Raw genomic sequence first — 19,513 nt, forward strand, 5'->3', positions numbered from 1 at the left:
AGGTTATTTACCTCCTTTGTTAGTTGTATTTCTAGATATTTTATTCTTCTTGTAGCAATTATGAATGGAACTTCGCTCTTGATTTGGCTCGCTGTTTGTCTGTAATTGGCGTATAGGAATGTTTGTGATTTCTGCACATTAATTTTGTGTCCTGAGACTTTACTGAAGTTGTTTATCAGCTTAAGGAGAGTTTTGGCTGAGACAATGGGGTCCTCTAAATATACAATCATATCAACTGCAAATAGTGACAATTTGACTTCCTCCTTTCCTGATTGAATAACCTTCATTTCTTTTCCTTGCCTGATTGCTCTGGCTAAGACTTCCACTACTATATTGAATAAGAGTGATGAGAGAGGACATCCTTGTCTAGTGCCAGATTTCAAAGGAAATGCTTCCAGTTTTTGCCCATTCAGTATGATATCGGTAGTGGGTTTGTTCTAAATAGCTTTAATTATTTTTTGATACATTACATTCATACCTAGCTTATTGAGAATTCTTAGCATAAAGGGCTGTTGAATTTTGTTGACAGCCTTCTCTGCATCTATTGAGATAATCATGTGGTTTTTGTCTTGGTTCTATTCCTGTGGTGTATTATGTTTATGGCCTTACATATGTTGAATCAGCCTTGCATGCCTGGGATGATGTCTACTTTATCCATATGTTATTGTTTTCTTTTTATCTAAATCAATTTTCTATGTGAAAAAGTTTTAGTACAACAAGATACCGGTTTAATTACTTCAATACATTCTTCAAAGGTTTATTTTCAGCTTGCCCTGTCCAAAATTTCCATTTGCCATTTTCCTTTATTCATACGAATTCTTATCTCTGCATTGCCAGTTATGGTTTTAGATAAACAAATAGTAGGTAGTCTCCAACATATGACTAAAGCACAAATCAAAAGTATATTTTAATACCAGCTGCTTGATCTCTGAATATATTTTTCATGTAAGGAGACATTTTAAAATTTGGGGTTAGAAAATAATATATATATATAAAATAATTCAATTCATAACATAACTGACTGTTCATTTGTTATAGAAACCACTGAAGTGTAAGCTTGTGGTTATCAAAGTGATGTCTATTTGTGTGTGATCCTTAGGTATGCAGAGCCTCTTGTGAAAAATCTCCAATGAAAAAGTCAAGCAAAACTTAAATTGAAAACAGTACTATTAAAAAGTAAATGACTAGTATCAGAATTGTGTTAAGTAGTGAGGGAAGCAGTGGTTAAAACATGATAAATCTCTTACCAAAATAGCAATTTTAGATTTTCTCTCACTACTGGTTGTAGCTTTTCTTTCCATTGTCTGGAGTTTTAAGAAATAAGATGGTCGTTTATGACAAACCCATAGAAAATAACCTAAATATCAACCAATATGGAAATAATCAACATTAATACCTCCACTCACATAGACACACAAAAGCACAATGTCTACCCAATGAAAGCATCATTTTGTAGTCATTGAAAATATTTTTAAATACATTTAATAACCGAAAAAATCTTACAACAAAGTATCAAGTCATGTGGTAGGTATCATATCATCCAGCTATAATCATCCCAATTCAGTTTAACAGGTTGCAAGGCATGATCCATCTCATCCACAATCACCTTAGTTCAATATGTTGCATCTCATTTCAATTTATAGCCATCAATATTGTTGTAATATTTGAAATATATACAGACATGTATCAATACATCGATGTAATAAAAATATATTTGTTTTCAGTACTCTAGAGTGTCTCACCCAGAATATGACGAAGTTGATTGAACAGAGTTAACATGGGTTAGGATAGTTAATAGATTTTGTTGGAGAGTGAAAAAGGAAATATTGGAACTACCTCCTTCACACTGTGGTGATGAAAACTCCCAGGAATTCCCTTAAGCTTTTGAAACACATGGTCTTCATTTAGAAGACCCAGAAATCTGTTTTTTGTTTGTTTGTTTGTTTGTTTTGTTTTGTTTTGTTTTGTTTTGTTTTTGACTTGTGCCTAATGAAGTTAAAGCTGTAACTAAAAACTGGATAGAATTGGCTGGATAGAGAATGGCCTCACAGATAGTTTTGAGATGAAGGTTACAGAAGTGTTTCTCACTTACTAAATATGAACCATCTGTGAGGCAAGGCCAGACTGAAATCATTTTACCTCTTGGACACAGGACTGTGGCCGTGGAACAAGAGGAAGGCCAGAAAAATCAGGGTATCAAGATGGAGACTGAAGAGTATGTATATTCTAAGCCAAGGTAGCTTTACATAGTCCAAAAAATGTCTTTGGATTGAAAAGAAAAAAAAATAATAATTTCTCTGAAATATTTATCCATTGAAAGTGAAAATTCAGAGTTAAACAAAAATTACATTATTCCTTTACCACTCTTTTCTTCACTATTTTGAAAATTTTAGAGACCTAAATCAAGAAATATAGGAAAGACAGGGGTAAAAGGAAAGGAAGACTGAAACCTTACTATTAAATACATCTCATTCCTCCAAACTGGGGAATAGCTCATTACAGATTATTACCAGGAGAATGAAGGGAGAAATTTTCCTTAGAATACAGTTTGAGATTTTCAATAATATATTTTGTCTTGTTTTGTGCAGGGGTTTTATTTTCTGTTTTTATTTAGATAAATTCACATAAAATAAAATGCAAATATTTTTAAGTAGTTGGTTTAATGAATAATTGCTGAGTTTTGACAATTTTATAAATTTGTGTAACCACAATGCAAAGCAAAATACAGACCATTTCTTCCATAAAGCTTCCTCATGTCACTCTAAACAAGTCACCCTTTCTATCACCAGAAGCAACTGCATTATGATATTTAACTATGTGGCTTTGAATCTCCTCTATATAAGGATATATATATATATATATATGTGCACATATATAGAACTTACATATGTGAGAATTATATATGCCCTATATATATAAGGATATATACAGAAGTTTTGTTCTATATGGGTAGAACAAAGGTTCTTTTTATCAATGTAATAGTTGTAGAAATTCGATCATATATTTGTGTGTACAGTTGTCCATTTCTGTTTATTTTTGGACATATAGCAAAACGTTATCCTTCTTTCTGTCAATGAATATTTGTGTTATTTCAAATTTACAACTACTATGAAGGCTTACATACATTCTTCTCTATGCTATTGTGTGGAAAAATTTTATTTATATTTTGATGTCCAGAATTATCATTATTAGATCATGTTTCTTTACATTAGTTTTTTGTTTTCTATATTAATTTTTATATCTCTAAAATCAAAAAAGTCCTCTGTATTTTCCTCTATAAGCTTTATAATAGTTTTTAATTTATATGTAAAATTTATCTCAAATTTATTTTTGTACATATGCTGAAATAGAAATTGAAGTTAGTTTTATCCACACAGTTAACTAGTTTTTCTAACACCATTGTTCAAAACATTTTTGTTTTGACTCATTTGAGTGCCTCATCATAGAACAATTAATTATGCATCTAGGTCTATTTCTAAATTATTTATTTGGCTTTGTCATTGTACTTTATAATAACTCTTAAAATTTAGCAGAATAGTTCTTCCATTTTAGATATTGTTTTAGCTATAATAAATCATTTTAATATACATTTTTAATTCACCTTGTAAAATCTCTATACAAATTCTGCTGAGAATGGCTTGGATTGTAATAAATTTGTAGACTGATTTAAAGGGAATTGACATTTCAAAAGTATTTTAAAATGTTTAGCCACTATATATTTAAATTCATCTTCTGCAAAATTTTCACCCTTCTTTTTTTGGGGAATTCCAAAATCTCTATTTGACCATTTGATATTATCTTACAGACTCAGATATCTTGGCAATCTTTCTCCATTTTTTTGTTTGTTCATTTTTTATAGATAATTTCTAATTCATATTGACTTGTCCTCAACTTTGTTGAACTTTTAATCTATTTTTGTCAGGGCTCCATTAAATAATTGTATGATCTTCATTTGCTATGGTGAATTTTCATTCTAAAATTTCCATATGGTTTAAAAATGTTTTCTCCAAAGTGTATACATAGTTTTTAACAATTACATTTTTCAGTATTTTTCAACATGCTTACCATACTTATTTCAAAATTCCTGTTAATTAATTTCAACAGGTAGACCAACTCTAATTTTGCTTTTGTGCCAGTTATTAATTTATTTTCTCTCAACTCCAAACACATTTTATTGCTCTGCTTGCAATATGGAAGCTTGAATTTATAAGCATTTTGTATTTTGCCAGCTGGCATGATGATTGGGCAGCACACTAAGCACTCAGTGGTGACCACCTGCAGTAAGTTTCAGTTGCATGATCACAAGCAGCTTCCCAATCAGTTTTGTAAGCATTACAACGATCTTCTTATAGCTCAGCAGTAACTCTTTGGCCAGCTTCCTGGTGAGTTTCCAGCTTGTAATTGACAGCTCATCCCACAATTTTCTGCTTGTCTACCTTTGCTTGCAGTAACACAGTAAACTTTTCTGCTACTCGGTGGCTACAGCCACACCACCTCCAATTAGATCTGAATCTCATCTATGTGTGGGGGAATGTCCTTCAAAAAATTTCCTTCCTTGAGTGTTCTGTCTCAGCCACATTGGTAGTGCTATTTCCTTTATCTAATATTTCCTTGTTCTCTAAAGTTCTATTTGCACCTTATTAATCTTTATTACTAGTTAATCAAAATCCATTATTTATTAACATTTCCTATTCAAATATACTGTGTAGTTTCTTTCTCTTGAATAGACCCTGATTGATAGAGAATTGATAGTAGTAGTGTTCCCAAAAAATACACTGATAAAGATGGGAATTGGGGTTGAGTTTGATTATGCCCTTGGGTTTGAACATACTGCTAAATTCGTCGATAATTGTATGTGGATGCTAATAATCCAGGACATTAGTGGCAACACAATTAATCAAATTATCATCTGTGTTAAATTGTGCTGAATTGCCACTAAAGTAACTGCCTAGGGAGTACAAGTGACTGCTTAAGTCACTGTCAAGGCAACAGAGATTAGGACAAGAATGAGGACCGTGGTGTGAGATGGATTCTCTGCATGCACTGAAGGATTAATAGAAAGCAAATGACAAACTCAGGTCCCTTAACTCTCACCCCAATTTATAGAATAAAATTTAGGGATGTTGGTTGAGAAAATATAAAAGAACAATAATAGTATTGTTCTAGTAGTTACAGGTCTGCTATTGCCAAAAAATTAAAGATATGTCTAGGTGCAGTGGCTCATGCCTGTAATCTCAACACTTTAGGAGGCCAAGGTGGGGCAGATCATTTGAACTCATGAGTTTGAGACCAAGCTGCAAAATGTGGTGAAACACTATTTGTACATAAACAAACACACACACAAAAAAAACATTAGCTGGATATGATGGTACATGCCCATAGTACCAGCTACTCGGAAGACTGAGGTTGGAGGATTGCTTGAACCCAGACGGTGGAGGTTGCACTGAACCAAGATCACACCACTACATTCCAGCTTGGATGACATAGTGAAACCCTTTCTCAAAAATAAATAAATAAATAAATAAATAAATAAATAAATAAATAAATAAAGTTAAAAGGTGAAGAAAAAAAAATCAAAGAAAAAAATTTTAATGTGTGGACCGATGAGTTCCAATGTTAGCTGAATTCAGTCTTGCCAAATACCTACATTAAAGTTACAGTATAGGTTAGAATACACTAAAACTTGTAATAGGAACATCTGGGAGAGCCAGATAAAACTGATCATCTTTTTTCTGTATATCACCTTGAGCCTCACTTACCATGGAAGTGGATGGCCCTCCTGTGTCTGATGAAACTGGAATTCTTTGCTTGAAAAATCCTATGTCCTTAAAAGGAGATAGGTACTAATTCTACTCAAGACTCATCACAATCACAGCCTGTTGCCTGTGACTAGGAGATACATAATAGTGCCAAAACGCATGATGCTCCAGGGAGAAAGATATATATTACCCACCCAAGAAGAGATAATTTAAACACCAAAAGAATTTCAAGAGTTGGCTAATATATCTGTAGAAAACTGGTAACATGTTAGCCAAATGAAGAAAGAAAACATGCTATTTATGTACATGAACTTACTAGAAATTCTAAATCTAATGTATTACCACTGAAGGTGGCTCAAGTGGCTTATTATTCTGATGAATGAAACTTGGACACAGAGGTGGCCTACATTTAGTGAACTTGAGGTGCTGGAACTTAACTGGCATGATATAAATGAGGGATTTCAAAAACTTAAGCATGAAGGAATGTGGGAGTTATGATGCATGATTTGCATTCTCACTATATTCTATTAGAAAATACAGAGACATTCCCTACATTAGGCATTAAAAATTCATTAGTGAAGGGAGCACATACTTTCTTGAAAGCTCCATGATTGTTCTCTATTATAAGCGAGATAGAACCATTTGGGATGCTGCCTAAAGAGGGGTTTTCTGATTTTCATTGTCAGCACAGATTATCAGAGTAGCAGAGGCCAAGTAACATAGTTAATTGCCAACATCAAGGTGGGCATATTTACTGTAGGAGCCTACTGGTAATCAGAAAGCTTAGGCTGAAAGAATATTTCTCATTGGCTAACAAATTACTATATCAAAAAACGAAATAAGAAGACTACTAGTAGAATTTCCTATGTATAAAGCAATATATTTCCACAGGTAATATTGTCTGTGGATATTTAAATTCAGACCTCTTAGATATTCTCTACATTTCCCAAATCACTCTTGCTATCAAAATTTTGTTGGTGGCCAATCCTAGTGTCTCACGCCTATAATCCCAACACACTGAGAGGCCCAGGTAGGGGAACTGCTTGAAGTCCAGAAGTTTGAGATAAGCCTAGGCAACAAAGCAAGACACTGTCTCTACTAAAATAAAATAAAATAAAATATAAAAACTAACCTGCTGTGGTGGTGCATACTTGCAGTCCCAGCTACTCAGGAGGCTGAGGCAAGATGATTGCTTCACCCTGGGAAGTCAAGGCTGCAATAAGTCTTCATTACTCCACTCCACTCCTGCCTGCTTAGGCAACGAAGCAAGACACTGTCTCTAAGAAAAAAAAAGAAAATTGGTTAAAAAATTGCCTTAATCAGATTCTTCAATAAATCTATATTTTTACCCTTATTTCTTCTGGGAGAAAAACACGATATATCTTTTTCATAGAAGGGCTTCCTAAAATCCCTTTATAATCATGAAAAGATAAAACTTAACCCACTTGTAAGAGACAAGGGCTGTGCCTGAATCTGTTGTTGATTTTTTTGTTCAGGGTTGTAACAAATACCTGTAGCAATAATGTCTCATTCCAATTAAACTAATATTAAATGAGTATCTGTAATATATTCAGCAGCACTAAAATGGATGATCTGCAGCATATATAAATAGTAAAACCCATAGACTCTGTCCTCATGGACTATATATTAATACAATGGTATTAATATTTAGAAAGATGATTCCAACCAATAAAGCACAATTATTAAATATATATAAGGACATAAGTCTATCCTTAGCCACAGTTTCACTTTCTGTGATTTCAGTTAGCCACACTCACCCACTATCAAAAATGTTAAATAAATGGAAGAATGTACAATAGAAATAAAGATTTCATAAGTTTTAAATTGTGCCCTGTTCTGAGTAATGTGATGAAATTTCATGCCATCCTGCTCTGTGCTATCTGGGACACAAATCATCTCTTTGTCTAGAGAATCCACGCTGTATACACTACCCACCCTGTAGTTAGTAGTCGTCTCAGCTATCACATTGACAAATCACAAGAATGATGAGTAGAGCAAAATAGGATATTTTCAGAGAGAGAAAAAGAGACCACATTCACATAACTTTTATTACAGTATATTGCTATAATTTTTCTATTTTATTTGTAGTGATTTTTGTTACTATCTTACTATGCCTAATTTATAAGTTAAACTTTATCATAGTATGTATGTGTAGGAAAAGGACAGTATGTATAGGGTTCAATACTATTCATGGTTTCAGGCATCCACTGAGTGTCTTGGAACATACCCCCCATGGATTAGGAGACACTATTTTAGAGATATACATGCATACATGGATACATATACATATATATTTATATATTATACACACATATTGCATATATGTGGTATGTAATATAATCATTACATATACACAATGTGGATGTGAACATTTCATATCATTTCAACGTGTGTATGTGTGTGCTTTCAACTCCGCCACAACATTGCTCTATATTAACAAATTGCAGAGCAAGTTGTTATCTAAGGGAGAAGGGGGAAATTAAAGGTGAGTAGCAGAACAAAGCAAAACAGAAAATCTGTAAAATATTTTAAAGACTATCCATGTACTTGGAAACTAAATTTTAAAAAAAAGTATATAATTGACTAGATGTTACAGATATATCATCATTTGCATGACTATTACTAAAAAAAATGAGTAAGCTCAACTATTATCTGAGACAATAAAACAATACGTTTCACCTTGATACATACTGATCTATCATTTGTATGGTATGCATCCATAGTCAAATTTGCATAGGAGGCCCAGATGACAAAAGAAAAAATGTAATGGAGTATTTGTACTCTTCAAAAAAAAAAATTGTATTGTACTTTAGGTTCTGGGGTACATGTGCAGATCATGCAGGATTGTTGCATAGGCACATATATGGCAATATGGTTTGCTGCCTCCATCCCCCACATCACTCATATCTGGCATTTCTCCCTATGTTATCCCTCCCCAACCTTCCCATCTCCCTCCGTCCGTCCCTCTCCTGCCCCCTCAACAAATCCCATTGTGTGATGCTTCCCTCCCTGTGTCCATGTGTTCTCATTGTTCAATACCCACCTATGAGTGAGAACATGTGGTGCTTGATTTTCTGTTCTGGTGTCAGTTTGCTGAGAATGATGGTTTCCAGATTCATCCATGTGAGTGAATCTACAAAGGACATGAACTCATTGTTTTTTATGGCTGCATAGTGTTCCATGACATATATGTGACACATTTTCCTTGTCCAGTCTATCATCGGGCATTTCGGTTGGTCCAGGTCTTTGCTATTGTAAATGGTGCTGCAGTAAACATACGTGTGCATGTGTCTTTATAATAGAACAAATGAGTATTTGTACTCTTAAGATTCTACTCTGACTGCAATCATGTTGTTTCACAATTATTATATAGTGATTAGAATTATTCATCAATTTTGTGTTTTTTTTTTAATTCCCACTCACACATTATGTAATACTAGGGACTATATTTCATAAATATTTGCATACTGTAGTAGCACTCTAGATAGTGACTTATTTTAGAAATAATACATTTTATTCATTTATTGTGCATATTTACTTAACAATGAAATGAGCACAATGGCTGTCTCTTAGGATTTAAGATTGTATATGCTTTTAGGAGCCTGGCACGGTGGTTCATGCCTATAATCTCGACTACTCAGGAGACTGAGGTGGAAGGACAACCTGAGGCCAGTAGTTTGAAACTAGCCTGGACAACATAGCAATACCTCATCTCTTAAAACAAGAGCAATAATACTTTTTAAAAAACTATACACGTTTTAGTTATCAGAGTTAAGGGAGTTTAATTTTTAACTATGAAAATATTAATTTAATGATATTATTTGACTTTAAGGTAAGATAATATTAAAAATGCACTAAAACCTAAATATTTTATAGCTTGTAATCATGCCTTTCTTTTACTAACAGTTTTCTATCATAGAAAGTTTTACTTTCTATTCCAGAATTTTAGGCGAAAGGAATGAATATGTAAATATTGACAATCTCTTATGTGTTATGAAAAATCTGTAACAGCTTTATATTAAAAAAAGGTATAATTTCTTCTTAAACCGCATTGTGTGATCCTTGGTATTTCCTAAAAACTTCCAAAAAAACTCTTTCAAAAAACTCCTTAAGACCTTAGGTTTTCTCTAAAGTAATTCAGTGAAGTGACCAAATACCTCTCATTTTAATGGACTGTATCAGCCTCCCAGGAATTTTCACTGGAACATTAACTCGTCCCTTTATAGCTCTATTCTCAAATAACAGTTCTTGTCCTCTTTCAAAAAGTGAGAAATTGTAAGAACATTTCTTATTAGAAGATTTTATCTCATTTGGTGGAGACATTTGTTAAAGTCATAGTCATTCTTTTCTGAGTACTTAGTTTGTTGAGACAGCATACAAACGTTTTTTAGAGTAATTAAACACGAGACTTGTATTAGTACATATTTAATAATTTTCTAAATATTTGCTTTCTTTTAAATTAATAATTATGCAAATATTGACTAAATGTCCACTTTATCTCAAAATGCCAAATCCTGGAATGGCAGATAGATTAAAATAAATGTCTTTAAAATGTAAAAAAAAAATAAAAAAATTAAAAATTAAAAATAAAAAAATAAAGAAAATAGAACATAGTGACTGTGAATAAAGAAATATAAAACCATTTCTGTTTAATTGCAATTAAAAAAATGAAAACGACTTGTCTGGTAGAAGGGTAGTTTCATAGGGGGATAAATAGAGTTACCTGGAATACATCTTGAAATAATTAGTGAGAGTCATGAAGTATATAAGGAGAAAAATAATCAGAGCCATTGTGTAATATATCAAGGAAGACTAACACAAAGACTAATGAGAAATTCTGTTATTCAATAGTAGTGTCATGTGGGAAGAGGGAAACCAAGACCCTGATTGAGTCAGATTTGTTTACTGAGAAGATACTGGAATGCCCTTGGCTCTAAGTAACAGAAAATTAGCTATGTAAAAGAAATTAAGTTATGCTAGTAAGAGTGTATGCCAGGCTCAGTGCCATTCTCAGGCAGTTTTAGGCATCCTTTTCAGGCATAACAACATTCAGAGATAAGAAAACACAGATTTTTATGGTATTCCTTTAAGACAGATGACATGTAAAACAATGTGTAAAACAAATGTCAAAATGTGTATTTAAAAGTTAAAATATACATCTAGAAATATGTGCAAATGAAATTAAAGAGTGTTGTTCCAGTCTCACCATGGGAAAAAATAGAGAGACAGGAGAGAGAGAGAGAGAGAGAGAGAGAGAGAGAGAGAGAGAGAGACTACGAAGCCACATGTACAAAATTCCTTTAAGTAATGCCACGTGTAAAGCAGTTGAAGTGAAAACACACTCATATCCAGAGATAGAAGTTTTTTGCTCTGCCTCAATATCTTTCTTAGCAGTAGAGAATCTTTCTCCATGGGTTCTTAGCAGTCCTTCCCAATGCACTGGCCAGAAGTGAGACACATGGCTTTGGTAAGGGACCACATTGACTGATGGACACCAATAAGAGAAAACAAGTGCAATGTTGTCAGCAGTTACCACCCCCGGGATAGCTTAACAAAATTGTTGCTTTGTATTGTTTGGTTTTAAAGAAAATGGAGAAGGATTGGTTAGGTAAAGACCTAGTTTCTTTACCGAGGACAAAGGAAACTACCGACATGTTTAATGAGGCTAATAAAGTTTATTAAGTCAGTGAAACACTTAGATTTACAGAATCAAATGAACATGAAATTTGTAGGAGTAGGTTTCAAAGTGATGCCTTGAGTCTATGTTTTACAGTTTACAGAAGACTGGATTAGTATCTCTATGTTTTAAAATTTCTTTGACAAACTATGGGTTTAAATTTAACAAATGAAAATCCATCAGAGGTTTCATGTAAGATAGTGTAATAGATTTTTTTTTATAAAGCTAATGGTAGTTGATGATATAAGACAGCATAGAGCAGAAGCAAGAGAGCCATGTTTTAAACATTGGATTATATTGGGAGAGACATTACGTAGGACTTAGCTATTATAGTGATAATAGTACTGCAGAAGAACAATTCTATTGCAGAAGAGTATTGCAGAAGTGGTTTTCTCCACCTATGTGTCTGGTGTTCATATTGATAGGACTTATAAAAAATAAACCATTGAAAAGGGGACAGAAAAGCTTTAAGAATGATATCTAGATTATACTAAGACAACCTTAAATAATACCAATAATAGTGAATAAGTTGATATTCAGGGAAATAATATTTTGACATATTCTTTTGAGTTATTGGCAAGATATCCTGGAGTTGATTTTCAATATATACACACACATATGCATCTGGAGCATGGGAAATGTGAAATCAAGAGATGTAACCAAAGCAATCATTCATGAAGATATAAGAGATCATTTAGAGAAAATATATAGCATAAAGACAAGAAATTCACAGAGCAGGTTTTTACAGCTTTGCCTTTTTAAAAATTCTTCTCTCATGCCAGTTAACACAGTGGACTGACCTCAATGTTTGGATTCTAGAAATTACATCATTCCCAGGCTTCAGAATTTTTGCAGAGAAAAAATATATAGCAACATTAACAATATTAATTTATACTGTCTCTAAAATAGACGGTAATAGTGTCCAGTGCAGGTGAATATATGCTTTTGTGACAAGAACTGTACCACATCAATTTTATCTGTTTGAATGTTGCATATCTTTTGTTCTTAAGAATTGCTCAATCAATGACTACTTTCAGTGATGTAATTTTAACCCTTAGATGAGGACTATTCCATTATGTGACAATGTTACCTAAATATTTTTAAGGACAAACTTCTTAAAAAATATTAATTTATTTAGCATAGCATAATACAGCTATTATGTGGTTTAAAATAGTAAAATTTCCAAATGTTTAGCACCTTCTATTTGTCAAATACATTTGCTTGTGCTACAAAATGTTACTGTATCCCTGTAAGACAGAAAACGTATTAGAAACAAAATTGTATAGTGCTTACTTTATAAAACTTGTACCTCAAATATATGAAAATAAAATATAAGCAATAACTTCAACCCCCATGTGAATAAATGTGTAAAAGTCATATCAATACAATCTTATATGTACCAAATTTTATATATAATATATAAAGCAGATAAAGTGAAAATGTAATCTATATTCGCAATTTCCTGTAATTCTTAAGTCAAAGTGTTTGGATACAGGTGTAATCTAATTTTATAAAATCTGCATATTATTCAAATGATTTGAAGCAGGAAACATGGTCATGTTGTAAATATTGTTTGGCAAGTCACATATTATTATTTTGGAACTGAGTAGAGACCTAAAGGAAATAAGAGGATTAGCTAAAGAAGAAGACATATTGTTTCATTATACCCCAGAGATTTCTCTGAGTGGAAAAAAAAAAAAAAAAAAAAAAAAACTTATGGATAGGGTAGAATGAGAATTTATAAGGGTAAAATAAAGACAGTATGGTTGAAATTAAGAGAAAGAAACCGAGAATAAAAAGAGACTATAAAGAAAAGTACAGTTCAGAATATGTGAAGTTTTGTCATATGAATTTATACTGGTCTTTATTTGAAGTGTAATGGAAGCCATTAACATACTTTAAGCCAAAAGATTGCATGATAAGACTTGCACTCAGAATACATAATCTGCTATATTATGAAGAATTAATGGAGAGACACTTTATAAGTTACCCCAACAGAATGACTTTACTGTCCTTCATGTGAGTGATAGCAGTAAACATGGAGAGAAGGGATTGGTTTGAGAAGTATTCCGGTCAAACAGCCCAGATGTTCATAATAAATTATCTCTAAGAAGTGTTAGGCAGCCAGGAAGTATAATGACAGCTAGATGTCTGGCTTCTGAAAAAGAGTTAATAGTGCCATTTTGCTATTTAGAAAAACGCTTCACATCACTAATCGTCAGAGAGATGCAAATCAAAACTGCAATGAGATACCAACTCACACCAGTCAGAGTGGCAATTATTTAAAAGTCAAAATCAAAAGAAGCTGATGAGGCTGCAAAGAAGAGAGAACGCTTATCCACTGTTGGTGGAAATGTAAATTAGTTGAGCCACTGTGGAAAGCAGTTAGCAGATTTCTCAAATAACTAAACCTTGAGCTGTCATTTGACACAGCAATCCCATTACTCAGTATGTGCCCAAAGGAAAATAAATTGTTCTACCAAAAAGACAAATTCACCCATACATTTATCACCACACTATGGACAATAGCAAAGAGATGGAACCAACCCAGGTGCTCATCAATGATGGATTGGAGAAAGGAAATGTGGTATGTGTATACCATGGAATAGTATACAATCAAAAAGAACAAGATCATGTTCTTTGCAGCAACATGAATGTGGTCAGAGGCCATTATTCTAAATGCACTAATGTAGAATCAGAAAACCAAATACTGCATGTTCTCACGTACACGTGGGAACTAAACAATGTGAAACATCTTCGTGGACATAAAGATGACAATAACAGAAACTGGAGAATACTAGGGGGGAAGGGAGGAAGCAGGGCAAGGGTTGAAAATTATTTGGTACTATGCTCAGTACCTGGTGACAGATCATTTATCATACAAGCTGTACCATCAAAAAAAACCCTGTACATGAACCTCCCGAATCTAAAATAAAAGTTGGAAAAAAAAAAAAAAAAAAAAAAAAAACTAGACAAGTGCCAGGTTTGGAAGGGAAGATCACACATTTGCTTTTAGTCATTTGATTTTGAAATGTCTAGGTTCCAAAATTGAGCAGCTGGGTTCAGGACAAAGAGCTCACTAAAGAAAATTATAGGTTTAGTTTTCTTTACCTAGATACTCATTTTAAGTATCTTCACTTTTTGGTTCTTAGGATTCTTTCCATCTCAGCCTATAATTTCTGCAATCTCATACACACATAGCTCCAATTAACACAAACATACAGATGACTCACAATTTATAGTTCGAGTTAATAGCCTTCTCATTTCATTCTGTATTTCCTCCTTAGGCAGTCTTACACATACATAGCCTCAATTACCAAAGACATGTAAATGACTCAAAAAGCTATAGTTAATTTTTGGACTGCTATCTCTATAACGAGACCAAGATATGTCAAATCCTTTCTTAACATTTTCCTTTAAAGTCACCTAAAAATTAAAAAATGAAAGGCAAGATGATATCAAGAAAGAACCAGCAACTATTGACAGAAAATTGAGAAAATTAAAGATTACCCTTGATGCTGACATGAGCCTTATTAGTGAGACTGAAGAGCAGTTTTATAGCTTGATGAGGATGGGAGTCAGGCTTTATTAGGTTGAATAATGAATAAGAGATGAAAGAATGGAAACAGTAAGTATTAAAGTTTGCTTTTGAAAGGAGAATACTTGTTAGTTTTTTAATAAAATAAAAGAGAAAATGTGCAAAAGCCAATAGCAAATATGCAGATGCAGGGGGAAGAAGTCAATTATGTAAGAGAATAAGAATATCTAAAAGGATAAATTTACTAAGAGAGTAGAAGGGATAGACATGAAAACAAACATAAAGGAATTAAAGAACAACTTGCTAAGCTCAAAGGCCAGAATTTGTTATTTATTTGGTCCAGGCAAGGCCAATAATTTGCATTCATAACAAATTCCACATTGATGAAGTCCCTGCTTCTCCATGGACCACACCTTGTGAACCACTTCTGTGGAGAGTGGAAGATTGAATTGAACAAAAAAAAAGTAGCAGTATCCTGGGCAGTGTCGAGTGCTAATTTGAAATTATGATCATAAAATTATAGTAGCACCAACTATGCTAATATTTAAAAGTTAGAATATTTGAGCATTTCTCTAACAACCCTTGGCTGCGAGGGTCCTTACTTATCTAAAATAATATATCGGGAATAGTCAGGGTTAGGGTCCTATTAAAATATGAAGGAAAACATGTTCACAAAAGGATGAAAATATTATTAAAATTATAGCTTTGGAAATCTTAATGGAAAATATTGAAATGCTTTTATGATACTATAATGATTACTTTAGTTCTTTTAACATTTTGTATTTGCCAACATATTCAGGAGATAATACTTTAAATGAATATATCAGATATCAGGCCACAAAAATCATAAATTTTGTAAAAGGCAGGTTTCATGTTATTTCAAACTGTGTTTAAAATTTTGTTTCAGCTACAGTTTCCAAATGCAGCTTTAGAGACTACTTTCAAGCCTGCTAGAAAATTAAGCTTGTTATTTATACATTTTGATGAAACATCACGTCTTCAGGGATCTTGAAATGAGTAAGACTACTTTGTAATTTTTTATCTTCTATTAAGCAAAATACAGTGAAGTAAATATATCTAAACTAAATCATTAGTGTTTCAATATTTTAAAAAATTTAAAAAAAAAAACTCATTTTCTTAGCCACAGGGTCTTCTAAAGCCATATCAATTTGGCTGTTGGAAAGTTGAATGAATCATTTAAAAAGTATCTGCAGTTAATTTCTATGCTATTTTATTTTTCTCTGTTAGCAGGGTTAAGTTGTTTTCAGCAGAAAAACATAATTCTCTACTTTCTTTAAAAAGGGAGAATTCACTAGAGTTCCTTCTTGGAATTAATGTAATCAGTATTCTAAATATTCATTTTCAAGCAGTTGGACAGGAGCCACCACAGCAGGCAAAAGGAAGTTGATTTCTGTCAGAACTCTCATCTCTTTCATTCATTGGGTTCTATGTGAAATTGCTGTATGTGATATAAAAAGTGAGTTCTGATTATTTAAACCAAAATCTTGAGAAAAATGTATAAGAGACCTATTTAATTGCCACTGAGGAGGGGTTAATGGTAGTGGTTAATGGTAGAGTAGCTTAAGAGGATGCTCATGCAGTTAGTAAGTTGCTATATACTGAAAGTTTTTGTGCCCAAACTAACAAATGCATATGTTAAAATCTTAACACAAAAGGGTGTTTAGCAAGTTGATTAGGTCATGAGAGAAGAGCCCTCCTAAGAGTGATCCATTTATGAACATCTTTTCCTTTACGTTTTAATTTCACCCTAACCTTGACTATTTCCAATATATCACTTTAGATGAGTAAGCACTCTATCAGCCAAGCGTTGTTCTTAAATTTATAGTGCTACCAACTAATATAATATTTAAATAATAGAATATTTGGGTATTTGGAAATAAGTTTAAGATCATAATTTCAAATTAGCACTCAACACCGCCCAGCATACTGCTACTTCTTTTGCTCAATTCAAAAAATAAGAGGCTCTTATGAAAGGCACAAGAGACACCACTCACTCATTCCACCTGGTATATGAACCAAGAAGCAGGCCCTCACAAGATATCAAATTTAATGGTGGCTTCTAGTAAATAACAAATTCATGGATTTCCTAGGCTTAAGAACTGTGAGAAATATGTTTCTGATCTTTATAAGTCAGTCTATCGTAGTTTTAAGACAGAAATATGCATGCTCGTGATATATACATTGCCGTGAGCATACGATTATTTCTCTTTATTATATGGAAAGTCTAGTATATGAAATAAGTTAATGCTCAGACAGATTTTAGTATAGTGACTGATACATAATATATCTACAATAAATGTGAGCTAGAACAATTATGTTAGCCACAAAAGCTTTTCTCAATCAGGCATTCTTTCAACAATTAGTTGCATTAAAAACCAAAATCAACTTCTAGGTTCACTTTTGCATTAAAATTATTATCGCTCTCTGGACTATATATATATATATATATATATATATATATATATATATATTATTTTAATATAATTACAAATAAGTGACAAGTGTCCACTACCTATTTATATGGAGGGCATTTTATCATTGGTTTTTATTATAAACTTGTAAAAACATCGCAATTGCCTGGTGCCTGGCATCAACTTTAATATATACTTTAACAAGCATTTAAAAGGTTAAAAAAAAAAAACAACAACAACAAATAAATGGTAAGAAGACTAGCTTTAATGTACTGCAAAAGCATCTATCACTTTAACATGTTTGGGAATATTTTATATGCTTTCTATTGACTTTAAATTCACTACCATAAAATCATATACTTCTATATTAAACATGGAAAAAAAAAAGCTAGAAAACAATCTGGGGATTTTTAGTAGCAAGCTATAAGAAAAATGGACTCCTAAGGCCAGATAAATGAAATCATTTTTTAATACTTTCTGCATCCCCAATACAATATGTAAATCCAATTATTCACTTATCTGTAAAAATAATCAAGTTTGGGCCTCAGTTGGTTGTATCCAAATAAATAATGTCAAGTTTTAGGTGAAATTATGTTTTCAAGATGAGATGAATGAAATTGTTTTCAAAAAAAATTTGTAAACATATCAATAATTAATGAACATTGACTTTTGAGGGTTCTGTAACACCATTTTGAGTATAGCATATCATATATTGTTGAATTCATAGACAATTATGAAGAAAACTGTGAGAATATGTGAGTTTTTATTTTACAATGTCTTACAGAGTAGTTTTACTCAACTACAGGCTCAGGTTCTTAGATTGGAATTTTTCTTTTTTTTAGACTTAACTGCATGCAAGTGAGTTAAAAGGTGGCTATAAGATAATTCACACTAACCAAAGTCAAAAGAGAGGGACTTACTATTATTTTTTAATGGTGATAGAACCACCAATCAGACAGACATACCTGTGTGTGATGATTTGCCTGGTAGAAAAGACACATGGGAGCCAAATGGGAATAGGGGGATGTTTCATGAGGGTGAAATTTTTATTTTTTAAAGCTACACTCATAACAACAATAATAATGGTAACATAATATACAATATGTGTCTAAGACTATTAGTGATCATTAAATAGCCTTTAACATCACGGAGCTACTCTTGCAATTAGTTTGGAACTACGTAACTTGTTCTTTCAATGAATTTGAGTAGAAATGCCAGGAGTCACTTTAGGATGAAATCACAAAGGTATAAATAGGTCTGTTCATATTTCTTTGTCTTCTTGGAGGCAAATGTAAAGGCCACAGAATGAAATGGCACAGCCACATGTTAGAGCTTGGAGGATTGCACTTGAGAGGCAGAGCTATTAACCTCACAACTGATTTGGGATGTTAAGATGCAAATTTTACTGTGTGAAACTTGTGAGATTTGATAACATATCACAACATAACCTAGCATTACCTAACAAATCAAGGGATTCATTAGTCATTTCAAACAGACCCGTGATGCATCTGATCCTTCACTAGCTGTAAATTTATATCAGCATACATCCCTTCCTGTACTCTAATGATCTTTTAAAAACTGGAGAGTTTACAAATAATTTAAGACACATGTTTGCTTACAAATAATCAAGTTATTTCTGTAGTTAGTTTATTGTGGCCATTCTATACTGTTGCTTTGCTTAAAATCCTACCCTTTTAGGGCTAGCTTTTTTATTTTCAGGAGCTTTCTCCCTTGCTGTCATTTCCATGAACTTATGTTAACTATAGAAAGAAGAAAAAAGTTTACTCATAGGTTTTAACAAATAGTAAGTTAAAATATTCAGAGCTAGGTAAGTGCATATTCCAAATAATGTCAACCTCTGTGGCATTTAGGTAGAGATTATTTTCAGAGGTTTAGTACACTGGAGTCATGAATATACTACAACAAATATATTTAAGAGTAATACTTCTTATACTGAATTATGGATGCTTGTTTCTATCAAGTACATAGACTTTTGGCTTTAATAAGTATTTTATATTATTTTGATCCAAATGAGTATTGTTTTTAGATATTAGTCCTGGTGTCTTACTGAGAGTCATTAAATGTA

Source organism: Saimiri boliviensis, chromosome 1 (genome assembly GCF_048565385.1).
Source record: "Saimiri boliviensis isolate mSaiBol1 chromosome 1, mSaiBol1.pri, whole genome shotgun sequence".
Taxonomy (NCBI): domain Eukaryota; kingdom Metazoa; phylum Chordata; class Mammalia; order Primates; family Cebidae; genus Saimiri; species Saimiri boliviensis.